Source organism: Macrobrachium nipponense, chromosome 15 (genome assembly GCF_015104395.2).
Source record: "Macrobrachium nipponense isolate FS-2020 chromosome 15, ASM1510439v2, whole genome shotgun sequence".
NCBI classification, from domain to species: Eukaryota; Metazoa; Arthropoda; class Malacostraca; order Decapoda; family Palaemonidae; genus Macrobrachium; species Macrobrachium nipponense.
In genome coordinates, this window is record NC_087208.1 from 25,944,828 (window position 1) to 25,957,724 (window position 12,897).

The window sequence follows — 12,897 nt, forward strand, 5'->3', positions numbered from 1 at the left end:
ACGGATTAATTTCGCAACTGAGGCACTACTGTGTATATATATATATATATATACTAACACAGCAAACACCCCACCCCCGTATTCGCAGGGGATGGGTACCAGACCCCCACAAATAGCTAAAATCTTGTAATGCTTTAAACAACTCTAGAAATGCTTAGAACTACGTACCTATTTTGACGGTTAAAACAAAAAATCCTCTAAAATGCTTATAACTGAGTATTTTAATAGTTTTATCACAAAAAATGCATTTAGTCATGAAAGTATTTTATATGTTTGTTTATTGATGTTTATACGTTGCATGGAACCAGTGGTTATTCAGCAATATGACAAATGGCTTACAAATGACTTCTAAACCACATCAAGAGTACACTTCTATCACCAGAAATACTCATCTCTGACCCCTCAATGGAATGCCTGAGAATCGAACTAGTGACCACCAAGGTGGCAGGGAAAGACATATTACCAACTACGCCACTGAGGCGCTTATGAAAATTATACAAAAATACAATAATTTTGGAATATTTCGCATTGAAAATTTCAGTGAATAAGCAAATTTTCTGCGAATAAGTATTTTCTATATATCTGATTTTTTACATATAACCAATTGAATATCATTCCTTAACCACTTGCTGGTAATTATGAGTTAACTATATATTCACATTAATTTTTGTATCACACTCCTATGGGTCAAATGCAAGTCAACCTTCATGTCTTGGGTAATGTTCAGTGTTTGGTTTTGTAGCCGACCGAGCAATTATGTAAGATTTTACATATATATATATGTGGAATATATATGTTATTCCATATATAAACTAAAAACTATGATTAAATTTAACCAATAACCCAAAGGGTCAAATGTGAGCTTGCAGGAGTGTGATAAGCAGAGATAAAGTAAAGTTGACTAAGCCTTGACGTGTTGTATCAGCGTCCTAATTAGTAGGCACCTGTAGTCATCAAATCTATTGTTGTGTGAATCGTCGACAAGCTTTCGCTTGAGAAACCATGTTGACCTATAACCCAAAACCGTCCTACGTGACTTTTGTCTGATATGTTCATCTATGTGTATGTTTGTATGCTGAGCTAGTGTTTGCTCGCCTATGATCTTGTAAACCAAATTGTATGTCAGACTTCCTTTAGCTCTCTTCATTGGAAGACCTATCAAATCTTCTCCTCACAATGTAAGATAGAAGAATATATCTTATTTTTGTACTCTGTGTTTCAACACTAAACCTTACATCAGAAGTGACTGAAAGAAACTTAGAAATTATCATCGCAGTCCATGATACCCCAACGAGGATGGGACTTGCACCAACCGACCTACAGAAAAATCTGTGAATAGGATAGTCCACAAATCTTGATTCCATGAATGTGTGGGGTTTATTGCATATGTCATCTACAATGTACATACTGTATTGGTAAGTTTCTCACCTCATTTTCCTAAGTATTAATTGAAAATGGGATAGTTTTAGGTAACCTATTACTATTTAGTACCAGTTCTCCCCTAATTATACAGCAGAGTAAAAAAAGAATTCCTTTCAAGTGGCAGCTCAACCTAAGAGATGCTTTGGGGCCTGGCTTTTTGTAAAGTCTCTAAATTATAGCCCATAATTGAATGTTTTCTAAATATTTTACAGAATAGAGTATAGGATTTAGGACAAAGACCAAGTGCTGGAACCTATGAGGTCATTCAGCCCTTAAACGGAAAGGGACAGCAAAAAGGTTTGAAAGGTGTAACAGGTGGAAAAATGGATGAGAGAGAGTGAGCAGAGGTGCAGTAAAAGCAATGAAAGGGTATGCAGCTAGGGGCCAAAGGGATGTTGCAAAGAACCTCAAGTAATGCCAATAGTGAACCGCATGAGATACGCTGACAGAACTACCTCCTACAGGATGGATATTTTACAGCTAACCTAATCTGCAATTAAGACTTGGCATTCAATTAAAGATATTTTTTTTATTTCAATAAAATGGCAATATACCAAAACCTAATTGTTATAATGTAGCTGATAGGTATGGAAGCCTGCTAGTCGAGGTGTTACTTACATAATCAAATGTATACCAAACTTGAAATATAGCACAGTGCCAAAATGGCACTAATCCTCCCCCTCAGGGTTACTGCAAAACAGAAAGCACTAAAACTATATAAATGAAGATAAAGCTAAGTATATTGAAAAGGTAAAAATTAAATATAAGCCCGATATTAAACCTATCAACATAAACACACAGGTGCATACTCTACAGCAAAGACATTGGGGAACTTGAAAGTAACAAATGAGGAATATGTAACTAAATAATATGACAACAGACCTAATATAAAATACTATACATAGTAAAAATAGGACACAATCACCTAAGACATGGACCATTCATACATAACTAAATATGGATATAAAAAAAAATTGTATATGGCTATATAATCATTATAATTTGCCAAATTATCTACAGAAGATATTGCAAGATTTAACCACCAGAGCATCTTAACTAATAAGGACTAAATTCCTGTACGAGAAGGTCACATCCTTAGTTAATGAATATTACTAATGGCTATTTATTCAAGCTTGAATTGACCTGTGTTTTGATGTATTCCACTGGAGATATATACATACATACATACAGAGAGAGAGAGAGAGAATTGAAATACAGGTCATTCAGCAGTGAAACAGAAATCAACAGCAAAATGGTATGAGAGGTAGAACAGAAGAATAACCTTGCAGTTGCACTATGAAACAACTATTAGAGGAGGGTAGAAAGTAAGATGGAAGAAAGAGAATATTATGTATTCACGAAGGTTCTGGAAAGGGAATGAAAGGGGTTGCAGCTAGGGGCCAAAGGTAAACTGCAAAGAACCTTAAGTATACCTAATGCCTACAGTGCACCACATGAGGTATACTGACAGCACTAACCCCCTAAGAGGTATATATCAATACCATATTCACCACTGAGTAGCTTAATATATCTAATCTCATGTATACTATCATTAATTATACATTGATACACTAAGCAAAAAGATATCCCATAGCCTACACAGATAATGCTAGCTGCATGCTCTCTAGACTGAACATACAAGACAAGCAAGACTCAAGTAGTCTCATAGCCTATAACTACATAGGCTACTCAAGCAATAGTAAGAAAAACTAAGCCGGTACTTTGCTTTAGTTGCACAGCCTATTTCAAGCCAATCGCCAACCAGGGCATGTTACCACCTTTTTGATGGTCAATGGAAATTGCCCCCCTCCCCCCAAGCCAGGTAAGGGCATGTCACCCTAAGTTATGTTAGGTCGGTAAGATCTGGTTAGGTCAGGACCTGGCATTATATGAAAGGTTAGCTATGACATCTAATTTGGAGTTCCATTTTAAGAGCAGTAGGCGCTTAGGGTAAATGACTGAGCCGTGACATAGCAGCCACTGATCCCGGAATGCGGCCACCTTCCCGAAAAAGTACCTTAATTCAGTGCCACGAGGTAGCCTAAGTGTTTCCTCTTAAATCGAGAAGTGGCTGCATTCCCAGAGAGAGTGGCTGCTATGGCGCTGTTCTGTCATTTACCCTACAGCAGATAGTTAGCTATACAAATTAGACCCCATGAAAATAACTGGATAATGTACTTTAATGAAGAAAGTCCATCAAAGCTGATTAACCTACTAGCTATCCTATGTACCTTATAGTATAGTATAGGTAGGTAGGCTACACAGGCTTAGGCTACACACATAGGTAGGCTAATTAATTCTGTACTCATTACAATTGCTTAGATTAAGATTTAGGTAGGTCGGTAGGTAGTAGTAGGAGCTAGGTATGTAAGTACTGTAGTAAAACCTGCTTGCCTATCACTCATCATACACAGCAGGGTAGTAGCTACTAGTATCCTAGTACCTACCTACTGTATAAAAAGTTTAGCCAACCATTTCTCATATCGTGGCTAAGGACTAAACTGATAACAAAAATTGGAAAAACGGATAAAAGGATTTAAATCTTCGACACTGACTCTGGCCAAAGACTTTTCCTGACTTGAGCTTGAGGTATCCTAGTTCACCGTTGGCTACAACTAGGAATAGGACCTAATCACAATTTTAAGAAGCCCTTTACTTCACATCAAAGAGAAAAAATCACAAATGGCTTGTGTGAAATTAATCCAATCTAATATGTACAAATCATACCAGCGCGGCGTCAAAGATCACCAAAACCAAAACTTTAACGCCATCGACAGATCAAACTGAAACGTCGATAACGGAAGACCGCCTTGTAAGAGCATCTCCTGTTTCCTTTCATATACAAAATATGTTCCGTTTCACTTACTTTTTCACGGCAGATTGTTACGGCACGAGTTTGTTTCACTTCAGCATACGAAAGACCATCAACAGTTTTCAACACGAGGAAAACAGACTAAAAATCCATCTCTCTCCCGGGCTCGAGATCAAGAGCGACCATTATTCACCGCCTCCTCCAACCGATTCCGATTTGAACCCTTCGCGGTGTTCGTGACGTCACAACGTAAACAAATCCTGTGACATTCTAGAGCCCGCGCAAATAATGATTCATTTTACCCTTTAAACTTTAAATGGAGTACAAAAATATTTGTTGAATTTTTAACTACTTATTTATAGTATGAATTAAGGTTTAAATCCAGTTTGCGAATGTTAGACACCGTATTATGCCAAACTAAATCTTACGACCAAAAGTACAATAATTATTACCCGATTGACCGACCGCTTACGCCAGTTGCCCAGCGCCGTGCCGCCGTGCGATCATCTGTACTAGACAGCTACTACCTTGGAGGTTTTAATTTTGAAATTTGATTTTGAAATATTGGTACGATATCATGGCCAAATTGCCGTTATATAATGTATTTTGAGCAAGTATCTAGAGCCACAGTAAATGCAGCAAACTGCTTGTCTATTCAAACCCAAGCTGTAGGCTACCCTATTTGTATATATTAAAGCTAATTTCTCGTGTTGGGAAGCAAGGCGACTCAACGAGACGTTCTAACCAAGGAATGATGCAACCGCACTTAGCAGACACAAGTATGGCGCAACGCTGTCTGGTATTTAACATCAATACGCACCCAAATATGAATATATGTATGTATGTAATATATATATATATATATATATATATATATATATATATATATATATATATATATATATATATATATGTGTGTGTGTGTGTGTGTGCGCGTGCATATATATATATATAAATATATATATATTATATATATATATATATATATATATATGAGAGAGAGAGAGAGTCATATGTGTGCGCGCGCGTGTGTACATAGAATTAGATGGGTAGATAGAAACTATTTATTAATTCATCAATCATAATCTAGCGACTGAGTGGTGGATAAACCTTAATGCAGAAAACTTATTTATCATCTCATTCACCTACACAAGCACTGGTTCCTAATTCCTGGTTATAGCCGCTCACTCCACGAAGGCACAGTTGTGGGCAAGGTAAACACACATTCGCGTGAGATGCAGAACTTTATTTCCATGTTTTTACAGTTTGAATCGACTTTAGTGTTACTTTACTTTATAGTACGTCAAAATGTTTGTAATAATTTTTATCCATTACCCTTTTCTGCAACAAATAGCCACCCCCACCCCCCAAGATGATTCTAGACTAGATAGTACAAAATATTTCCACTACTTTTAACTCTCCCATTTACATTTCTTTTTCTTTTTAATTAGCTGAGGCAGAGCCATACCATTAGCTTTGACATCCATCGCTTTGTCTCTAAAGTAATGTCATGATGTTTTGTTTTTCGTATGGTTTTGCCTGAATAAATGTTCGATGCAGATACCACAGACCTCTCCCTCATAATTTACCCCGGAAGTTACCATTCAAGTTCATCATGTTCAGCTTCTTGTTGTTGTTGTATTAAGCCAACACTCCTTGTTGGCACGGGGCCTTTCCCTTGTTTGGCCCGTAGGTGATCTGAAAAGATTCATTAGGTTCATGGTTAGTTTTATGAAATTGGAAATATTTTTAGTTGTAGAGATAGGAGTGAACAGGGGAAGGATGATGGTGTCAGTAAGACAGGGCCATCATGTCATATTGTAGTAGAAGTTTGAAGAAATGTAAGGCTTTCGAATATTAGAGAAGCTGTGCAGGTGGGGTTGTCCAACCCTTTACTCCCTTGGGTCCCTGCGGGAGGATTTCAGTGGTAGGTAAAGTTTAAAGATTGATAGTGGAATGTTCAGCCTGGCTTTCATTATCTTATAAACGTCCTTTGTGTCCAGTTCCCTTATGTACGTACTTATTTCCCCCGAAATTTTCTTTCATTTCTTTTCTCTTTTCTTTCAAGGTCTCTTCGGTATCTTGCTTAATTCTTTTCTTTGTTTCCCTTTTCGGTGTTTTTTTTTTTCTTATTCTCTCATTCCATCACTCTCTATGCTATATTTAGTACATAATGGTTACTAATCTTTTTGTCCAGCACAGTCCTGCAGGGGGCTCTTAATCGATCTTATATTATTCCTCCGAGTTTATAGTTGTGGAAAAGCATGAATTTTTCCCTCGTTTGATACTGAATTCTGAAGGCAACTGGCCATCTGCTGGGCTCCGCTATAATTCCCCAATACGGTGTGTCCTTTGGTTGTCCGTACATTCCTCAGAGGATCCAGTATTGACTTCTGCACTGCACACTACATTCATTCTTCCCTTTCAGTGCCTGTTTCACATAATCTACCTAGACCTTTAATTGGAGGTCCTCTTTGCAATTTCTATTTTCTCCCTATTTCTTACCCTTTGAAAATTCTTTGTACGCCATACATTCCCTGGAAAAGAAGAAGAAAATGAAAAATAAACACATATCCAGGCTAACACCGACTAAACATGTATACTAAGGGTTGTGCTGCTCAGCTACTTAAATAGGGGCGTCTATGGAAGCAAAAGCTGGAATATATGATGAGACTATAGGCATAATTTTGATAGAAGTGAAATATGGACGATGAATGCGAATGCTAAGAATGATAAACATTAACAAAGAACGATTAGGGGCTGATGGCGTTTTAGAAGGATTACGTGCTTTGCTTTCGGTGGACGACACAATCATAGTTGTAATATCTCGAGACGTGTGCAAAAAAAAAAAAAAAAAAAAAAAAAAAATTCGAAATACTCTTGGACTACTGCACATTGTATGGTATGGAAGTGAACTCGTCAAAAACAAAATTCTTTGTTGTTCATGGTGATGAGGTCGATAAACAGCCATTTAAGTTTGACAGCTTACAAGTTGAATATTGTTCTCGGTATTTATATCTAGGGGTTGGTTGATTCACGGATGGTACAGGGATGAAATCTGTCCTTGATTCGCAAGATAAATCGTCTTCATCACTGGTTATCAAGTTTTCCACATTTTGTGCTACAAAAACAACCTTGTCGTTCCCTTATAATATGAAGGTAATTCATGCGGCTGTGATGTCATCCTTGTTATATAGCCGCGAAAGCTGGTTGCCTTCTAATGTCCGAAGTATAGAAATGACTTACGGTAAACTAGTTAGAATACTGCTTGGTGTTAAGAACAATTTTCTCTACCTTTGTTTGGTAGAATTAGGATTAAACACTGCAATATGAAACTGAGAAAAAACAGAACGGTTTCCTAAAGTCTAAGATGAATCGTCTATATTTAGAAGAACCGTTTCATTCTGTATTGGATATGTGTAAGAGGAACAACACACCAGGTTACAGATTTTGGATAAGATGTATAAGAGAAGGAAATAGCGGAGAACTATCAGAAAACATTCGGTCACCAATAACAGATAAACCTTTAGTAAATGCTGCAAAGTACTTTGTCACACATACGACAAAACTAAATATGGGACTATTACTATACTATATAAAGGGGAAATATATGTGCCAGATTATAAGGCAAGTTTTTACCAGGATAAAATCGATGTCTCAAAGGTTAAAAATTTAATTAGGAAGGTAGAGTAAGTGTAGGACAGAAAATCGGGTACCTACCTACAGGATGAAGAGCATATGTAGGCTACGTATATACCTACTCTTGTATTGCCCTCTCAGTACACACATACGAGTGAACTATCCCAACCTTGATTATTCCGACATTATAAACTTGTTAAATGAAGGTAATATGGCAGAACTTTGTAATTATGTATATGTGATATTAAATTACTATAAGAGCTAATTATAGTATAAATGTTTTGGTAGTGGTATTTTTGTATTTTTAAATGAATTCGGTTGTTTATCAATTCATATTTATGTATTTTTCTTGGACTTAAATATTTATTCAAGGCGGGTCTGCCTTGTGCAAGAATATTTCATTTAATGTAAATAATAATAATGTATTCCTACATCTTTGTAATTTTGGTGTAATATTTAATCAATAAAGTAATAATAATAAATATGAACAATTATTGATAAATTATACATAAACCCGAACTAAGTGTACAGTTTACACTTACGATATTTTATATGTGATGACTGACTGCGTAAAAAACAAAAACCAAACAGTCCAGTGCCCACCCACTCAAAAAATTCTTAGGTTTAGCCTTGCATCAAAGGGGTCCCATTTATTTGTTAGTTACTGTTTATAGTCAACTTGAATTGGTAGCCTAACTCATTCTTTGTATTTTGACTTTTTTTTTTTTTTTTTTTTTTTTCTTTCTTTTTAAGTAAACAGTTTATCCTTGCTGAGTTACACTTTTAACTTATGGTCTTCTCCATATTTTGACTCTCACTTTGTACATATTTCCAGCTTATGTCCAGATTGCTGGTAAGGAGGCGTCGTGAGGGAGGGGAGGCCTGTGGGGGGCCCCAATATATATGTCCCCGGGCGCAGAATTGAGGGAGCACCAAATTGAAGTTGGGAAGACATCTATTTTGGGGGAAATGGGGTGATGAAACCAGTAACTTAGAATCTTTAAGTTTTTACGAGTTTTCAGTACATATTTTATATTTAATGAAGATTGGCTTCCTTTAATGTTCATTATATACAAATGTAATCATTGTGTGTTAATTTTCAGTGTCCTGATAATGCTGCTGTCATGTCTGGACACAAATCAGGAGTACAACAAAGACTTGCTACAGTGATCCCTAAAGCAATATATGTGAACTGTAACAACCACTCACTAAATTGGGCTAGGGTTCATTTCGCTAGTCATGAGGTGGCCATGGTTACATTTTTCGGAATTGTGCAGGCAGTGTACGTATGTTTTCTTTTCAAAGTCGACCTATAGATAGAGATTAAAGAAGAATTTGCTATATCTGTGAAAGCTGAATCTGAAACAGACTGGAGTACTAGAACTGATGTAGTTCGACCCATACACGAAAATGTGGGGGCTTTGGTCCAACCTTTAGAGACTATCGGAAGTGATTTGAATGAGACAATAGATACCAGAAGTGAAGCAAAACGGCTATTGAGCAGAATTCTGACATTTGATTTCTTTGCTGCACTAAGTTTTTGGAACATTTTACTTACCAAGATTGACTAAGTTTTTGGAACATTTTACTTACCAAGATGACAAGTTTTATTGGGAACATTTTTTGGTTTTTACTTACCAAGATTAACCTAATTTTATTCCAATTCTAAGTTTTTGGTACATTTTACTTACCAGGATTGACTAAGTTTTGGAACATTTAACTTACCAGATTGACTAAAGTTTTGAACATTTTACTTACCAAGATTAACCTAGTTTTTGGAACTTTTCCTTACCAAGATTGACTATGGTTTTTGGAACATTTTAATTACTAGATTGACTAAGGTTTTGGAACATTTTACTTACCAGATTGACTATGTTTTGGAACATTTTACTTGCTAAGACTGACTAAGTTTTGGAACATTTTACTATCAGGTTGAACTAAGTTTTTGGAAATTTTACTTACCAAAAATTGACAAAGTTTTTGGAAAGAATTTTACTTACCAAGATTGACTAGTTTTTTTGGAACATTTTTATGTACCAAGATTGACTAAGTTTTTTGGAACATTTTACTTATCAAAGATTTGACTAAGTTTTTGAAACATTTTACTTACCAAGATTGCAAAAGTTTTGGAACAATTTTACTTATCAAGATTGACTAAGTTTTTGGAACATTTTACTTACCAAGATTAACTAAGTTTTTGGTACATTTTACTTACCAAGATTGACTAAGTTTTTGGAACATTTTACTTACTAAGATTGACTAAGTTTTTGGAACATTTTACTTACCAAGATTGACTATGTTTTTGGAACATTTTACTTACCAAGACTGACTAAGTTTTTGGAACATTTTACTTATCAAGGTTGACTAAGTTTTTGGAACATTTTACTTACCAAAATTGACAAAGTTTTTGGAACATTTTACTTACCAAGATTGACTAAGTTTTTGGAACATTTTATGTACCAAGATTGACTAAGTTTTTGGAACATTTTACTTATCAAGATTGACTAAGTTTTTGGAACATTTTACTTACCAAGATTGACAAAGTTTTGGAACATTTTACTTATCAAGGTTGACTAAGTTTTTGGAACATTTTACTTATCAAGGTTGACTAAGTTTTTGGAACATTTTACTTATCAAGGTTGACTAAGTTTTTGGAACATTTTGCTTACCAAGATTGACTAAGTTTTTGGAACATTTTACTTATCAAGATTGAATAAGTTTTTGGAACATTTTATGTATCAAGATTGACTAAGTTTTTGGAACATTTTACTTATCAAGGTTGACTAAGTTTTTGGAACATTTTACTTACCAAAATTGACTAAGTTTTTGGAACATTTTACTTACCAAGATTGACTAAGTTTTTGGAACATTTTACTTACCAAAATTGACTAAGTTTTTGGAACATTTTATGTACCAAGATTGACTAAGTTTTTGGAACATTTTACTTACCAAGATTGACTAAGTTTTTGGAACATTTTACTTAGCAAGATTGACTAAGTTTTTGGAACATTTTACTTACTAAGATTGACTAAGTTTTTGGAACATTTTACTTACCAAGATTGACTAAGTTTTTGGAACATTTTACTTACCAAGATTGACTAAGTTTTTGGAACATTTTACTTACTAAGATTGACTATGTTTTTGGAACATTTTACTTACCAAGATTGACTAAGTTTTTGGAACATTTTACTTAGCAAGATTGACTAAGTTTTTGGAACATTTTACTTACTAAGATTGACTATGTTTTTGGAACATTTTACTTACCAAGATTGACTAAGGTTTTAGAACATTTTACTTATCAAGGTTGACTAAGTTTTTGGAACATTTTACTTATCAAGGTTGACTAAGTTTTTGGAACATTTTACTTACTAAGATTGACTATGTTTTTGGAACATTTTACTTACCAAGATTGACTAAGTTTTTGGAACATTTTACTTATCAAGGTTGACTAAGTTTTTGGAACATTTTACTTACCAAGATTGACTAAGTTTTTGGAACATTTTACTTACCAAGATTGACTAAGTTTTTGGAACATTTTACTTACCAAGATTGACTAAGTTTTTGGAACATTTTACTTACCAAGATTGACAGAGTCTAGAATCGGCTGCAGGATCCAAAAATGAATTTCCATGAGGCAGCACAAGATATAGAGGCGTTGCAAGTTTATTTCTTTGCTAATTGGGAGGATATCTGCCAGACATCTATCAAAAAAGCAAAGGAGCTCTGTCATGCTTGGGATTTGAGAATTACCAGACGATGTAGAGTGAAGAAAAAAATGCCTGGTGAAACTGGAGATGATGCAGGCCTCTCAGCAGAAAATGAGATGCAACGTCTGCTAAAAGGTACTCTTGACAGATGGTATAATGAAATGGGCGAACGGTTCATCAGACTGCATAACTTGGATTCAAAGTTTGACTTTCTTTTGGATATTAAGGAATTGCCATCTACGACCAATGAAGCATACTACATCAAAGAAAGGTGCATTAATCTGTCAAGTTTCTATGACACTGACTTAGATGGCTTGGAACTGTTCAGCGAAATTGTAGACTGCAGAATACTGCTTAAAACACGAGATGATGTTCTGATCACTAACCCACAGGAATTACTTTGTTTCATTTAGTAAATTGAAACTTATCTTGTCGCATCTGCTAACATCTATGGGGCAAGAAAGATTGTCAGCTTCAACTCCACTAAGTGTAGAGTTGCAAGAGATCACAAACAAAATAAACTTTGATGGCGTGATAGACAAATTTGCGGCTGTAAAAGCTAGAAAGATGAAACTGTAAACACACTGTGACGTGCATCAATACTTAATGTCCTACAATTCGTTGTCAATCCTGTTCTTTGTGTTGGTTTTCTGTTATCATTATCTGTCTAATTATCTATACATTTTAATACCTTTACACCGTTTTATTCCTTGCATATGGTTGATTATCCAAAGCATCCATCACTTTAATCTTTTTGTTTTAATTATTTTGACGCGTGTTAAACTTTCTTTAAAGAAGGGTAAGGTTTATAGTTAGTGAACTAATCCAACTTTGTTCTTATCAGTTTTCCTTTCAGGCATTATAACTATTCAGCCTTTAGTACCACAAAATCTTTATATATATATATATATAATATATATATATATATATATATATTATATAGATAATATACATATATATATATATATATTAACTTCTATGCTGGCAACAGTGCATTTTCATGATTTTCTTACCCCCTATATTCCCTAATGTTTAACTACTTTTTTAGTCAAATTTAATTCACCATTTGTCTTTTGTTATTAAGAGTTACTGGTTACTGTGATGTTTTACTATAATCTACATTTTAGTTATCTTATCAGCGTTTTGGAATTTATTTATGAGGGCTAATGATTGATTAATTACAGAATATCTATTATATGTAAAATAAACTATTTCAGTTTGCAATTTTTGTTTGTGCTCTGTCTTTCCAGATTATTATTATGCAAATTAGAATGTCTTGTTTACAACACAATATATCTAAAATAATTAGGGCAAACA

The 12,897-nt window shown here is 34.8% G+C and overlaps 1 protein-coding gene across 1 annotated transcript in view; it reads right to left on the reverse strand.

Moving 5' to 3' along the window:
* LOC135227049 (F-box only protein 5-like) overlaps positions 1-4,468 on the reverse strand; it is a 36,722-nt gene extending 32,254 nt beyond the window's left edge. The window contains exon 1 of the mRNA XM_064266855.1: positions 4,289-4,468. The gene's annotated coding sequence lies outside the window, so the exon portion shown is untranslated. The remainder of the gene's footprint in view (positions 1-4,288) is intronic.
* Between the last annotated feature and the right edge of the window lie 8,429 nt (positions 4,469-12,897).